General features: G+C 40.5%; 1 long non-coding RNA gene across 1 annotated transcript in view; it reads right to left on the reverse strand.

Annotated features, from left to right (window-relative positions):
* LOC140700345 (uncharacterized) overlaps nt 1-16,904 on the reverse strand; it is a 195,055-nt gene that overhangs the window by 165,901 nt on the left and 12,250 nt on the right. Inside the window, exon 3 of the long non-coding RNA XR_012078757.1 lies at nt 3,274-3,470. This is a non-coding gene — a long non-coding RNA (uncharacterized lncRNA). The remainder of the gene's footprint in view (nt 1-3,273; nt 3,471-16,904) is intronic.

Below are 16,904 nucleotides of genomic sequence, written 5' to 3' on the forward strand. Positions count from 1 at the left end.
GCACAAGCTCCCAGGTGATGCTGAAGGTGCTGGTCAATCAGACTACACTTTCGGCAGCAAAGCCCCAGAGGACTGTGCCGTGGCTTGCAGGTGACAAGACACTAAACCCAAGTGAGCAAAATTGGAGCTTTGAAGGGTCTACTTGATAGTAATGATACACGGTACAAAACTTCCTCTGTGGCCCAGTTTATTGCAAATATTGAAAGTAGGGACAGAGCCACTAATGGGGTTAGTCCTTTGTGAAAGCAGGCAACTTTCATTATGATTCTAATCACTAATCAACAAACCAAGAATCTGTCCACATAATAATACTCTGAAGCAGAACCTAAGAGCTTTACCATCAACCATGTTAGGTACTTAAGAAACGAATGATTCTAACTTTGGCATAGAGCTAATACAAAAGATAATCACTTTTCAAGGTTTTCATAATTAATGTAAGCTTCAGAGAATTTTTTTGCACTCTGGACCAATCCATCCTCCAATCATACCAGGATATTAATCAACAGAATTTAGCGGGGGAGGTCCCTGGGAGAGGCCTAGGTTTTTATTTATGGCTGTGTAGAGTCAAGTACACAGATGGGTTTCAATAAATAATTAAATATAATGGAATTGGGGGGCTCTGAGTTGCGTACAAGTCCTAAAGGGATCACAATGAGTTTGTGTAAGGTTCTGCCTACATTACGAAGTCAAATTCCCCTCTGACAGGCTTGATGGTGTTTACTCTACATTAGGTATAATTTTAGAAGTCAAGTACTTTCATGTTAGACATTTCCCAAACTACACTTTCAGACCAGAAACCACATCAGAAACCTGAATTGACTGCAACATCAATTACCCCAATCAAACACTTCCCTCCTCTGCCGGCTTCCTTTCATTTTGTGTCCTCTCACTGGCAGGACACTGGCATGCCCAGGGAACACGAGAGGCTGAGAAAGCCAAATAAGATAATTATCTGTGAATTATTGAATAGGATGGTGCTCTGGACATTTCCAGTTATAATGCACCTCAAAGACATGAAGCAGTTGACATTTAAAAAAAAATCCTCAACATATATCCAGAAGGAACCCTACTTCAAAATGACACCTGCACCCCAATGTTCATAGCAGCACTATTTACAATAGCCAAGACATGGAAACAGCCTAAATGTCCAACAACAGATGACTCGATAAAGAAATGGCGGTATATTTCTACAATGGAATACTACTCAGCCATTAAAAACCGACATTAACGCCATTTGCAGGAACATGGATGCTCCTGGAGAATGTCATTCTAAGTGAAGTAAGCCAGAAAGAGAAAGAAAAATATCATATGAAATCACTTATATGTGGAATCTAAAAAAAAAAAAAAAAAGCATAAATACAAAACAGAAACAGACTCACAGACATAGAATACAAACTTGTGGTTGCCAAGGGGGCGGGGGGTAGGAAGGGATAGACTGGGATTTCAGAATGTAGAATAGATAAGCAAGATTATACTGTATAGCACAGGGAAATATATACAGGATCTTGTGGTGGTTCATAGAGAAAAAAATGTGACAATGAATGTATGTATGTTGATATACAACTGAAAAATTGTGCTCTACACTGGAATTTGACACAACATTGTAAAATGACTGCTACTCAATAAAAAAAAGTTAAAAAAAAATCCTCAAGAGGCAGTATTTTGTCCCAAACAGACAACTTAAAAGCTCGGGTGCTCTGGAACACTAGACAGGGAGAGCTAAAAATAACTATAAGGAAAGGGCTTCTAAGTAATAAGAAACAAAAATAAATAAATGAATAAATATTTAATTTGACAAATGGTCACAAGAAACGTCTGGAAGCACTTTTCCCAGTGCTTTTCCCAGCAAACCTTCTGTCACTGGTTACAGCAGGTGTTTCCAGAAGGCCATCAAGGTAGCCAGAGAAACACAGCAGAGTCCACCGGAGAAGCGGTGCCCCGCCAGCAGGCGAAAAGTGGAGGGGCACTTAAGGTCGCCTCACTTGTCTTTCAAGAAAGTATTTGTTAACTCTAGTCCCAGTGCTGTGCATCACATCCCCAGAACCTATTCATCTTCCCGCTGCAAATTCGTACCCTTTGACCAACCTCTCCCCATTTCTCCCACTCCTCCCCCAGCCCCTGGTAACCACCATTCTACCCTGTTTCTATGAGTTTGGCCTTTACCTTACAGGATGGCAGAGAAGGCAGCAGCTTGGTAAAGTCGCCTCCGCTCCTAACACGATAAAAATTGCCGAAAGCAGCTGGGACCCGGAAGGCTGACTGGAGTCTGCGCAGAACTGACTTGCTCGTCCCGTGTTTCATACCGCCGCCCACCCAAGGTGCACGTGACCCATTGACGCTGTTTGCGCCTGCGCATAAGAACCCATCACTCTCTCAAACTTTGCGACCGACCGCTTTCTTCCGCCTTTTCTTCACCACCCCAAAACCCTAGAACTTAAACTACCTGCCTCACCTTGCTGTCAGGGAGACAGATTTGAGCCCTACCTCCTGTCTCCTTGCCGGTGGACCTCGGAATAAAGCTTTTCTTTTCTCAAAAGCTGGTGCCAGAGTACTGGCTTCTATGCACCCCCGGCAGTGAGCGTTTTGCTCAGTAACAATAGGGTGTTTGTCTCTGACTGACTTCACTTAACATAGTGACCTCCAGGTCCATCCATGTTGTCACAATGGCAGGATTTCCTTCTTTCTCGTGGCTTAATAATATTCCATTGTATATGAAAACCACTCTGTTATCCACTCATCTGAAAGTCATTAAGAAAGTAGATCTTTTTAAAAAATTTCTACTGTATAGCACAGGGAACTATGGTCAATATCTTGTAATAACCTCTAATGGAAAAAATATGTAAAGGAATATATATATGTATGTGCATGACTGGGACATTGTGCTGCACACCAGAGACTGACACATTGTAACTGACTGTAATTTAAAAAAATAAATAAATAAATAAGTAGATCTTAAATGTTCTCACTACACACATACACACACACACACACACACAAAAGGTAATTGTGTTACATAATGTGATAGAGGTGTTAGCTCACACTGTAGTGTGTTGGTTCAAATCCTCAGGAGTTCCTCACATCAAATCTGAAACTGGCCCCCATACACGGATGGCAAGGAGAGACAGAAGGAAGAGGCAAACCACTCTAGATTGGTACACAGAAGGCTTAACAAGCAAGGGAACTTACACACAAGGCTTGTCTTGGGCGGCTGCAAGATGAGTAGATCTCCATAACCATCCACTAGAATCTTAAAGTTTTCTGTAGAGGACTTACCGGGATTCAGACACGTATTCAGTCCAGGTGGCCTCAACAACACATTGCTTTCTAAAGGCTGCATCCTTGAAAATGTCTCCTGCTATGGGCACAGTGGACAGAAGGTACATTCCAAGGACAAAGGAGGCGGTGACAAGCCCTCGATGCCTGGGTCCAGCTCATGGGTCACACGGCAGTCACGTCCTCTTGATTACCTCCTACAACACAGTGGCAATCATCTTGTAATACACAAGTGTGTGCCTTAAGCTTACACAATGTACTATGTCAATTATAGCTCAATGAAGCCAGAAAAAAAGTTTTAAATCAAATATGTAAACAAACACACAAACATTCTACAACCCATAATTTCCATCTCCAGATAGATTCTTTTCTATAAACTGGAGGAAACTGAACACATCTGCCTAAGGAAATGTGTACAAGGAAGTTCACTGAAGCTTTCATTATAAAATATGGAAATTATCCTTATTGCCTATAAACAGAAGATGGATGAAAATCTAAGGCATATTCATGTAACGGAAAGCTATTTAGTAGATAAAATTTATGAAATACAGCCACGTGAATATATGTAGAGAAATCTTTGAAACCATATGGGGCGGGGGGGAGTCTCCTGCTATGGAAAACACTGAAAACATCTAAATCAGTTCCCTACCACCACTCATGGCCTTTCTCTCGCCTTTTGAAGCAGCCTATACTCTATGCGGTATGCATCGCTCTAAATAAATCTACCTTTACTCAATAAATAGATAAATAAATAAATTCCCTATATTGATGAAAACACACAGAGATAGTGAATGGGTAAAAACATTGGTGGAAAGAGGGGTCATCAACCTAGAACAGCTGTTACCTCTGGAAAGGGAAGTGGGGGATTGTGTCAGTACGTACAAGTGTAGCTACGACTGTGTCGTTAATGAGTTTTTACTTTAAAAGATCTGAAGCAAAGATGTCAAAACACCAATATTTTAGGGCTAGGGCTGCTAGGCTCCCACTTCGTTTTGGTCCTTCCCCTATCTTTCTCAGTCTTTAGGATCTGCCACAAAAACAAGGGAAACTATTATTATGAGCTTTGGGCAGCTGTTGGTACTGTTGGGGCCTTAAGTAAATGGGTTTGGTTTTCTTTTTTTCTTTTTCTTTTCAACTATTTTTTTTTTAATGGAGGACTGGGGATTGAACCCAGGACCTCGTGCATGCTAAGCATGTGCTCTACCACTGAGCTACGCCCACCCCCTTCTGGGTTTGTTTTTTGGTTTTGTTTTTCATATGGTTGTGAAGACTGAACGTTAGTCACAGTGGGGAGTGTTAAGAGTAAAAGAGTGTGCTGAAAGTCAAGGAATGCAAATATCCAAGGAACCCTACATGAGAGAAACTTTCCATTTAATTAGGCAGATGCTATGTATTTGCCTCTAGGGAAATTTCCAACTCACATTGAGAGTGTCCAAAACTATTGGAACCTTAGAGAAGAACCAGGAAAAGTATCATCAGCAATATAACATACCTTATTTAGTAACCTGGACGTAAAATGTGTATGAAAGAGCGATAAGAAGAATTAAAATACTTTGAAGGACAGAAAATGATTTAAATGCAAAATGGTTCTAACTGTAGGTGAGTGTAGTTTTAGTAGCATCTAGCATCATGTATAAACAGGGTACTATTTTAAAACTTCTTTGTTCCATGTCCATTCAAAAATGTAGAGAATTCGCACTTTGGTTTAACAATAGTAAGCAGTATTACTAAATCCATGGCACTCTTGCAAGAACAATCGTAGAGATTGGGGGCTGCAAAGATAGAAAATGGCTTTGGTCAAAATTGTATTTAAATCTCACTTCCGCTGCTTACTGGTTGTGTGACCCTGGTTGAATCATTAACGTCTCTAAGTCCCAGTTTCTCATCTATTTAAGAGGAATGCTTAATTAGCTAATCATTTCCCACATTGTTGCTATAGGATTAAATAAGGTAATTCTATGAAGTGCCTGGTGTATGAGGTATTATTTGTGCTTAATAAATGATAAATACTTTGGTTATTATCAGCAAGAAACAGAGGTGAAAATTCTTCCTGAATATCACACAGTATTACAATTAGTGGGAAAACAAAAGTCAGCCAAGTGTTTAACTTGTGGGATGTACCACTAGTCTGACTGCATTTACTAAATTGCTGAACTTTTACAGAATTTACTGAATTTTGTTTTGTTGTGACATAGGAAGAATCTGTGTCCCTGGATATGTTAAAATCAGCCTGATGATAAACTCATCAAAAGCACCTCTCATATTTTGTTGATTCAACAAAAAAAAAGTTTAATAAATGTTAATCTATTGAACTATTCTCAGTGTCAGGAAAATACCGAAGTTTTATGATCTTAGGGAAACTCCTGAACTATGATTGAGTCAAAAAAATTAGCAGTAAATATTTAATTAGTCCTCAGAGGGTACGTGGCCTTTTACCAGGCATTTCAGAGAGCTATTAAAAGAAAGTCGTGATTTCAGCCTTCAAGGGGCTGAAAATTCTTTTAATTAACTTTCTGAGGTACAGCTGTCATACAGTAAATTGCATGTGTTTAAAATGTACAATGTAAGTTTTGACACAGGTATACACCTTTGAAACCATCTCCAAAATCAAGACAGTGAACCCATACTTCACCACCAAGAGTTTTTCCTCCAGACCCTTCGTAATTCCTCCCCTCTACTCCTCCTGATTCTCTGGCAACCATTGTTCTGTCTTCTGTCACTATAGGTTAGTTTGCATTTCCTGAAATTTTATATAAATGGAATTATACAAAATGTATTCTTTTATGCCTGGCTTACTTCATCAGCGTATGATTTTGAGATTCACTCATGTGGCTGTATGTTATCAGTAGCTTATTTTTCATTGCTCAGTGGTAGTCCATCCATTATCTAGATATACTATAATTTGTTTATTCCTTCACCTTGTGATGCCATGTGGATTGAATTCATTTATGGACTATTATGAGTGAGGTTGCTATGAATATCTGTGTGCAAGTCTTTATATAGACATATACTCTCATTTATCTTGAGAAAGTACCTGAGAGTGGAATGGCTATATCAGAAGATGTATGTTTAACCTTTAAAGAAATTGCTCATCTGTTTTTCAAAGAGGTTGTATGTATCATTCTGCATTCCCAGGAGTGGAATAGAGGAGTCCCATTTCCTCTATATCTTCATCAAAACTTGATATGGTCAGTCATTTATTCTGATAGAAATATAGCGCTATCTCATTTTGATTTTAATTTTCATTTCAAGGGGCTTAAATTTGAATGATCAGATACAAACTTGTCATAAACTTGAATATATGAAACTACATAAACTAATTATGAGTGGCCATTAAAAAGGAGAGTGAGTCAGACTTACTTTAGAGGACAGCAAGCCAAGGGAAGAAGACTTCCTAGGGAAGACTAGTACAAGTTAGTTATTTTAAAAATTCAAGAAACCTCTGTTTTCCGAAAGCTTAAAATCTACTTTAAAAACTGGGTATATAGGCAATAGATGAGAAAGTTCACTTCATGCTGGAATGATCAAGTTTTCCAGAAGGATGGGATTTGAGTTGAGTAAGATTTCAATATGTAGAAATGTTGGAACTGCAGTATTTTCAGGCAGAGAAACTAAAATTAATACAAGAATATAAACAGAAGATTAGAATCATTTGAGGTACTACAGAAATAGTGAAAGTCTCCTTGCCTCTGAGATTTAGGAAATTGCCTTGAATACCTTTGATTTCAAGACCAGTGGTTCCCAAAGCTGTCTCCTGCCTCCTGTGGGCTTGGTTCTGTCTCCTTCGCACGATGCCCCTGTATCACACCGTGAAGACCCTTAACCTAAAACTGAACCTCTTTTTTCGACGCGTAACAAACCTCATGGACATCAAGCCCCCTGGGGACAAGCAGATTTTGAGGGTGACTGTAGACTGTGGTGGTGAAGTGCGGGGAGCCATACTGTGCCCTGAATGGCCTTCTTCTAATTGGATGGCTTTATCTTTCCTCTCCTCTGTCCTGCTCTGTCCATCTCTGCCTCTCCCCGCTTCCTCCTGCCCCCTGAACCGGGAGCTTCACTGTCTCTCCATTGTGCTGGGCAGCTCCACCCTCCTCGAAGACCCTCCTCTGACACCCCAGCCACTGGGGAACTCATCTTCTGCCCTAAGCACAAATCACACATTTCCACAGTTTACTCTGTAGGAGGAATTTCAATGCTAGTAGTTTTTAAGGACTACCATTGGCTCATTACAAGTTTGCTTGAAGCTGCAAAGGGAGATAAAAGGAGACAGTCAGTTGCTCGGGTTAAAGAAAATCAAACGTGGGAAAGACTTCCTGGAAGCCAGGTGTCAGTAGCAAACAGATCAGAAATTGTCCTGCGTGGAGGCCTCCAACCTGGTTGCTACAGCCACACCTTTCTCTCCCACCATGACTGGGGAAAATGTAGAGATCCCAAGAGGGTCACAGTCAGCACCGCTTTCTCTATCACACACTCCCCTCCTCCTCATGGAAAATCACATGGTTTTCATTTTTTTAAGTGGTCAGAAATCCATTAATATAAAGTGGGTCTAAGAGGACAAATATACTAGAAAATAGTTTCTGGAATATGAAGGTTTACCAACGGGGAAAACTTTCAGTAGAAGTCCAAATTGAGCCCAAAATGGTGGAGCAAATCAAGGCGATCACAGAAGCTCTGGTGGTCAGGCAGATTAAGAAAGTTAGCAACAGGCTTCAGAAGTGGGAGACTCTCAGAAAAGAAGGTTCTAGGGAACAGAAGTACAGTCACTAACAAACTAGGGTTTAAGGCATGGAAACATGTTAATGGAAACTGGTTTTCCAATAGGTATTAAGCAACCAGGAAACATACCTGGGATCAGTTTCTTGGAGCTCTAAGGTCAGATTTCACAGTAATAGACGCTATATTATGGTTAAGCCCAGGCTTCGGACTCAGACAGCACTGGGTTCAAATCCCAGCTCTGCTACTTACTAGCTAAATAATTTAAAGTTATTATCTCTCTAAGTCTTAGCTTCCCCATCTGTAAAATAGAGATGACACTATAACCTACCTCACTGTAAATATTAATGGAGGCTGTTAACTCTTAAAGTCATCCTTGACTTCCCTCTTTCTCACACAGCACTTCCAGATAACCCTGTTGCTCTGTGTTCAGAACAAACATTCAGTATCTGATCAGTTCTCACTAACTCCATTGTCAGTATTTGGCCTGAGTCCTGGATATTTGCATTATCATATAGGAGTTACCACCTCCCAACCCACTACCCTAATTCCATGCTTATCGCCCTTTCCAGACTGATCCTTTTAAAACATAAGTCATATATGACACCCCTCTGGTCAAATCCTCCAACCGCTTCTTATTTCATTCCAAGTGAAAGTCAAAATCTTCATCATGGTCCAAACGGCCTGTAGGGTCAATCCTCAAGCCCCAACACCCAGCTACTCTGACCTCTTTACTGTTTCTTGGACCAACAAACACATTCTTGACTTGGAGCCTCTAAGCTGATTATTCGTTCTGGTCAACATGTTATTTGTCCATATATCCACATGGTTAACTTGCTCCAGGCTTCATATCTTTGCTCAAATATTACCTTCTCATTTAAGATTACAGCTGACCTCCCATTTCCACTTTCCCTGCTCTACATTTTTCATGACATTTACCACCTTCCTACATACTACATAACTTACTTATTGGTTATGTTCATTATCTGTCTCTGCTTGCTGGTATATAAATTCCACAAGGCAAGATTTTCTGTCTGTGTTATTCATTGATGTATTCCAAACACCAAGGGTAGGTCTGCTTGGCACACAGGAGGAACTTGAAAAATATTTACGGAGTAAATGAACATGAAATGCACTTGGTGCATTGCCTGATACACAGGAAGCATTTATTTAGTGATAGTCCTAAAAGGGGGGTGAGTATGCCTTTGATATTGATATAGAGGTGGAGAATGACCAGCGGCATAAGTTCTGGAACCAGAAAGAATGCTGGACTTGAAGGGAGACATTAGATGGGACCAGCCTCGGGGCTTATAGAGGCACATGGTGACGACAAGCCCCACAGCCTTCACACAGACCTACTGCATGTAGCAGGCTACTTCGTGTTTCATCAGGTCTGTCCTTCCTTGGGATTTTTGTTTCCTTTAAATACAGTTACTTCAATTATTTAACCTTTCTTCAGAGACATAGCATCCAACCTTTCATCCTTATTATTATGACTCTGTGAGCCCTATGAAAGAGTTCTCTCACAGTCCTTTTGAGTAAGTGTGAAGCTCATAGCTGAATACTGGAGACAAACTGAGCCTCCATCAGGCAGGTTACTTGGAATAAAAGCCTTCAATTGTCATACACTGAGGAATCAGAGCACAGGGCGGACTCCTTTGTGCAGAGGACGAGGCCACCTCTGGAGGGTATCATCCTGGCTTCCACCTTTTAGAATTCACAGTCTTTTCGGCTGGAAAAGGATCAAGAAGAGAGCACACTTCTTGAAATACAACATTCAGATTCCCACCCCCCCAAATGGCTTTCTTAAGAGTGTCTGAGCAATAGTGATTTCGCAGAATGTTAACAAGTGTTCTCAGGGAAAAGAGGGGAGGTGTGGCTCTTCACAGTCAGTTTTATTTAAGCAACGACATAATCAATTTTAAGCAGATTTCTTGACTGCAAGTTTCTTGGAGATTTCATTCGCTGATTTGCAACTGTGCTTTATCCAAAAGGATGGCAGAAGAGGCAGCTTTTCCTAAGCTCATTAGGTGAAGGAAGCCCTTTTTGAAAGAGTTTCTTGAGAGGTCTGTTTTATTCATTCAACGAATATTAACTGAACACCTACTACGTGTACACGTTGCGAGCACCCAGGATTCACACACACAACACACACACACAGTCCTTGTTCTCAGGGGATTTACAGTCTAGTAGAGACGACTCTCAAGAAACTCATATTTGAAAGTTGATGAGTGTGACGGAAAGTAAAATACAGGCTGCCATAAGGACATTTAAGAGCGAATGGCATTTACTAAAATTCACTTGCAGAAAATCTGATTGAACTGTTTTCATGAATAAATTTTATCTTAAGGTGACATCACAAATAGCTTATCATTTACTGTTTGAGAAAAACACTGTGCTAAGTGATATTAGGAAATAGAGATGCATAAGATGTTAACCTTGTTTTAAAAGAACTTCTCTAACTGAAGTGCAGACCAATAAAAATAAAATAAAATAAGCAGTGAAAGCCAGAATAAAATTACAAGTAAATTTAAATGGTTCAGATACCCATTAAAATGGTACCTATCTTTCAAAGACTAAATTATCATAGCTTCTGGGAAGCCCTTTCCCAGTTCCGAAACTTTAGGCTGATTTTTTTTTCTCAGTACTTTCACACACTGTCTTATAGGATAGTGGTTTGTGTGTATCTCTGATCCACTGAACTGAATAGTTGACTGTGTGGTGCAGACGCTGGATCTTTTACATCCTTGCATTTCTCATAGTGCTCCATCATCTGTGGGAACCAGCAAGGTATCAGAGTCAAGACCAAAAGCTTTGGTGTTGGAAATCAACTACACTCCAATAATAACAAAAAAAAATTAAAAAAAAAAAAGCTTTGGTTGTATCCTGGTGTTGGTTAGAAATCTCGGGGGCTTCCTGGGTGAAATCAGAGACTGGCCTCCTACACGAAGGGCAAGGAGAGACAAGACAAGGAAGAGGCAGACCATTGGAGATTGGTGGGTGGCGGGTTTAACAATCAAGGGAACTTAGTCACCAGGCTTGTCTTGTGTGTTGCAAGATGAGCAGAGATCTCCACACTCCCTGGCCAGAATGTTAAAGTTCAGAGAGAGATCTTAACTGGGTTTAGTCATATATCCTGGTCTCAACAACACATTACTACCTCAAAGCTGTGTCCTTTGGTCAGCTTCTAGTGTGGGGAAGGCAAGTGGATGCTACATTCCAAGGATGGGGGAGGGGTGGTTCTCCAATTCTCCTTGTCCCACTTCCAGCTCGTGGGTCAACCAGCGGTCACATCCTCTCAAAGACCTCTTCCAATACCTGGCTCTCGCATTCACTAGCTGGATGACTTTGTGCAAATCTCTCAATTCTCTGAGCCTTGATTTGCTCATTTGTAACATAGAGAAAACAATATCTGCCTAATTGTGTCATTGTTTTGGCAGAGATCTGTTAAGCAGAGATGACGCATGTAAAATAATTTAGTGCCCACATAGTAAGCACTCCGTAATGGAAGATGTTGTTATTATGTTTGTTGTATTGCATGTGCCCTGTGGTAAGTGCTTAGGCAATGGAGGAGTTGGGAATAAGGGAGAAGGGGGTCAGGCACTAGAGGACATGGCCCATCTCCTCACTGTCTCTCACAAAGTTCCAGTGCAAGTAAAGATGGAAGAGGTTTGAAAAGATCCCCTTGGTCAGGCTAACTAGCTACTACAGACTGGGGCCAAAGGGCTGCAAGATGGCAGAAATGATGTTGAACAGACACGGAGAAGCCTGATGGTGGGGGTGGAGGGGACTTTGAAAGATGAGCTGAAATGTTCCGATCTATTGACAATGGATAAAACTAAAGACTAATGAAGTTGTTTTCAAGAAAGATTAACCGGCCCACCGTGATCAACAAGAATAGATGGAAATAGCATCTAAGAGACCAGTACCAATAGCCATGTGAATTAGTACAGTTGCCAGATCTAACACGGAGCCTTGCACTCTTCTCCACACCCAGCGATAATTCATTAAGTGAATGAGGACCTATATAAAAGGGGAGTTAGGGGAGAAATGACAACATACGTTCAAGGATGGTTCCTTGTCATGAATTGAATTGCCTAGACCATGACTCTGAAAGATGAATTCCAGGATGACATGGGGCCTTTATGGGGCCACCAAATAATTCCTCATGGAAGTACACGTTTCCTTAAAAAAGTAAGTTTCATCACATGATTAATTTAGTCACCAAATACAGACATCAGTCACCTACAGGATTTCCATGGCTCTTTAATAATGCCACTTGAATTAAATTGGGGGAGGAGGGTATAGCTCAGTAGTAGAGTGCCTGTCTAGCATGCACAAGATTCTGGGTTCAATCCCCAGTATCTCCATCAAAAATAAATGAATAAAAACCTAATTATCTCCCCCCAAAATAAAAAATAATAATAAAAATGTGCAATTATTAAAAAATGGCTCAAAAAACAGAATAATTGAAAAAAATTTTTAAATATTGTGGGAAAGGCAAAGAAGGAAGGAGTAAAATCCTTTCCAGGAGTCTCTTTGAAGATTACTTATTTTTTTTAAAGAATTTTTAACAGGCCATTTTCTGTCTTGTATTTGACAGAAGTAAATACTGAAAATAGTTATATGAGAACATAATCATATAATTAGCTATTTTAAAAGACCTGTTTCACCTTCTTGAAATAATAAAAAACTCAATTTGACCTTATTATATGTTAATGACCTTCTGGATCAAGATAGAAATCTGAAGTTACAATGTCTGATTTTTTTTTCAGGTATTGCGATCAAAGTCTTGGGAACATAGTATCCCTTTTTAGTCTCTCATTCTCCTTCTTTTCCATGCAGTAATCTGGGGAGCTTGGTTCTTGAAGCTCCTCGTTAGAATTATGAATGCATTTTCCCGTAGAAATAACACTATATGTGAATATACATACTTGGAATATTATTAGTTCTATATACAAGGTGTTTAATTTTGGGCTAAACCACAGAAACTAGTTCAACCATAAAACACTTAGTATGTTACAAATTAATTTTTGACACACAATCTGGTCATAATTTCAGGACTCTCTGAACACTTAAACTTGGGCCATCAACTACATTTAGCCAATTCCTGCTAGAATGACAAGTGGATTCATAGCAGCATGACATTCTGTATAAATATATTTCACAATTCATAGACTCTCAGGATGGTAGAGCTGTAGTTATCGTCAGAATCACTCCAGTCACTGCCTCATTTTACATATAAAGGAACTGAGGGCAAAGAGGTGAAATGATTTATGCAGTCACTCAGCTACATTAGCAAGCAAGTTAGGACCTGAAAACCATTCCCAAATTTTATAAACTCTGTTTTTAACTGAAAAAAAAATGCCACTTGTTTATTCATTAATTAATTTATTAAATTACCATTTGCTGCATGTCTCCAATGTGTAGAGTCCTATGCTAGCTGCTCAGAGAATTCAAAGAATACACATTGGTTTTTGCTCTTAACTAATTGGGCATAGAGACAGAGTATTAGAAAATTAAATTACTGGATAAGAGTTCCATGAACATAAAAGTTATGTCAGCATACATGATTAAATGTGAATTGAGTTATTTAGATAATGTGTTATGAATTCAGAGGATGTAGGAATCCGAGTAGATCTGAGGTGCCGAGAAAACCTTCATAAAAGAATTTAGACCCACCTACCCATTCAATAGACACTATTGAGTACCCATTAATTGCCATGTACTAACTCAAACCCCAGGAACATAAGGGTGAAGACACTGTCTTTGGTCTCCAAGATTCATAGTCTAATGGGGAAGACAAAGAGAAGAGGGTAAGAAACAAGAGGCAGAGGGTTCATGTGGCATAAGGAATGAGCAGAGGCAGGATTGGGATTGGGAAGGCAAACAAGACAGCCAGGGCACAAAATTTAAGGAAGCGTTCCCTCTCAAGGCACTGCAAGTGCAAAGTTAGCACTTATCCAGACCCAAAAGGTAGTGCTTCCTTAAATTTTACACCCTAGACATCTTACTTGCCTCACCCTAGTCCTGGACCAGTCGCACTCTTTAGCCATCATGCAAAGTGGCAGAATGGTATAAATCACACACACACACAAAACCCTGAATTGAGTTTGAATAAAATTTGTCACTAATCACTACTTGATGTAGAGAGTTTTTTCGTATCTCTGGGCCTCAGTCCCCTCTTCTGCAAAATGAAGAGGTTGACCTGGGTTAGTGTTATTCAGACTGTGACCAGCACAGCATGTGGAGTCTTCAGAAATAACTCAGATAAGGAGGGGCTGAGTGAGTAGAGTGCTAGATCCCTCACCCTTGCTTCAACCAGACATCTTTTATTGGCTTTATTTGAGATGATTCTTATACATTCATTTTTTAAAAAAAAAGGTTTCAGTGATTTTTTTAAAAAATCAGTTAGACAAATCAAACATCAGGTTGACCCTACATGGTCTCTAATGCTTTTGATAGCTATCCGTTTGCCTTTCTATGAGGGATCTGGTTTCTGCCAAGGGGGAGTGAGAATAGTTACAATCATAGCTGCAGCGACTGGTGGTTCTGAGTAGTATCCAAGGGCACTGACCGCTTGTCAGTCCTGTGGTGAGTACAGGAATCCTGCTCTTCCCACGTGAAATGCTAAGTGACTCTTGGTGAGTTGGATGGAGAAAAAGAAATGATTGACAGGAGGAAAAACTGGATCAATTTGATGTTACTCTAGGGCTCTGGTGAAACTTAACAATCCATGAGTCTGATGGTGATTGGGAGCTGAAACTAGGAAACACTAATGCAATCAAGTTTCATGTCCTTAAAACGATGCCCTATGACTCTCACAGCACTTTCTAGCTCCCCTTCAGAAATACCACTTAGTCAGTGATTGACTGGTCATAAATGATCACACATGAAGTGCTTGTTGAGCAAATCCTGGACTAACTTTGTGATTAACAGCTAAGTATATTATTTGCCCCATTCTAAGAAGAAAGTTAATGATCTCTAAAGATCTGTGGGTCTTCACAAGCATCCTAAATAATCAGGGGAAGAGGTACAGTAGGAGAATGGATGAGAAAAAACACAGTAGTCTGGCCTGTGCCTGTGAGGTGGCGCAGTTGTTAAGGGAGTTATTTAAAATGTGAGTAAAAGGCATAGCTGTTATCCTACTGTGTAAAGCAAGAGTGGATAACCTCATACTCTAAGTGGTAAATACGAAGAATGACTTTAACTTTTAAGAACATATGTTCTTAAAACCAAAAAATTGGAAATTTCAGTCCTGCACTCGAACTGGGAGAGGTGCGCCCAAAACAGGATGAAGAGAAAGGAAGCTCCTAGGAGGATTCACTTCGGGAACATTTATTTCATGTCAGCACTCTGAAGACATTACCTCAGTTAATAAAACAACTTTAGCTGGACAGTGTTTAATCCTACATGTGGATAAAAAAACCAAGTTTCAGAGAGATTAAGTTTCCCAAGTAATAAAGCTAATAATAAATGAAAGAGTTGGTCCTCAAATCCAGGTCTAATTCCGAAGTGAGTGTTTTTCCAATATAACCCCAAGGATGGGAAGGAATATAAAAATACAATCATTTTCAGGGTTAGTCCAGTATGTGAGTCGTAGTTCCAAAGAAAATACAACATGAGGAGGGGCAGGGGTGTGTTGGGGAAAAAAGTCAGAACTTTGTGAAAACCCATTCTAGCCCCTTAAGAGGACTCTCTAAGTGAAAGATGAGTGCAGAGGAAGAGGACACGAGAATGTGACCAAATCTGACACACACTCAGGGTCTCCTAGAGCTTCTAGAAAGTTGGGGCCATGATTGTTTAGTTCACCACTGTGCACCCCAGCACTTAGCACAATCAGTCAACAAAATCAAAGGGAAGTTAAGGAGATGGAGGCAGAGTTGCAGGTACCACCCCAAGCCCATGACTAACGTGGATTTTTAATGTACACATATATTCATCGTATGTGTGTGAAGGAAAATTTTTGCCTTTTGTTGAAAAACAGCCATATTCATGAAGCATCTGCCTTTATTTCAAATCTAACTTTATTCCTTGACTGAGTGGGTAACTGCTTGTTTGGTGTGTTTCAATCTCAATACCCTCCCCACCCCCCACCCCCACCCCCGACAGGGAGAGACATCCCTCCTGTGTTTGCTTATTTTCAATAAATTTAAGTGTAAATGAAACAGGAAATTAGAATGAGATTCTTTCTAACTCCATTTGACTGAGGCAATAATGAGAGCAACAAAGAAAGTCTGAGATGGTGCCTCGCCTCCCACGCCATGTGCAGATTTACAAAAGAAATAAATCTGAGAAATTACTCCTCAGCCCTTGATCCCCTCAGTCAATTGAACACATATAAAGAACTTGGAGAGTGGGCAGGATTGAACCGGTGAAGAGATTGCTCTGGAGAGGCCAGAAGCCTTGACCTCCCCTTCCGCCTTGAACGGAGGTGTAAACTTTCCACAAGCTTACAGACAACCACTCAGAAAACTGTTCTCTAAATCTGGAGACACAGAGTGGTAGTGCCTGGTTCACATGTGAGGAAACTTAAAGTGCTTCTAGCCAGGGGCCTGGGTCCCCCCTGGGAAATCTAAACAGTGAGAGCAGATGCCAACTACTTAGGGAGGCAGGAAAGGACTGCTCTTGTAGGAGCACCCACATTCTCAGGGACCAATGGTCTTGCCCAATAGAGCCATCTGGAGTGGACTGAGATCTTTTCTAGAAAGAAACCGAGGTGGATCTATTACCAAATTAAACTTGGGTCCACCCACCTGTATGCAGTAAAGCCATCTGACACCAAGCTGTGGTGAAGGCAAAACACGTGCAGTGTTTACTGCAGGGCGCCAAGCAAGGAGTCTGGGGCAGCGAGTGCTCAGAACGCCCAGACTCCCCAGTGGGTTTCAGCAAAGCAGTTTTCAAGGCCAGGTGAGGGA

This window comes from Vicugna pacos, chromosome 12 (genome assembly GCF_048564905.1).
Source record: "Vicugna pacos chromosome 12, VicPac4, whole genome shotgun sequence".
In the NCBI taxonomy this organism is placed as follows: domain Eukaryota; kingdom Metazoa; phylum Chordata; class Mammalia; order Artiodactyla; family Camelidae; genus Vicugna; species Vicugna pacos.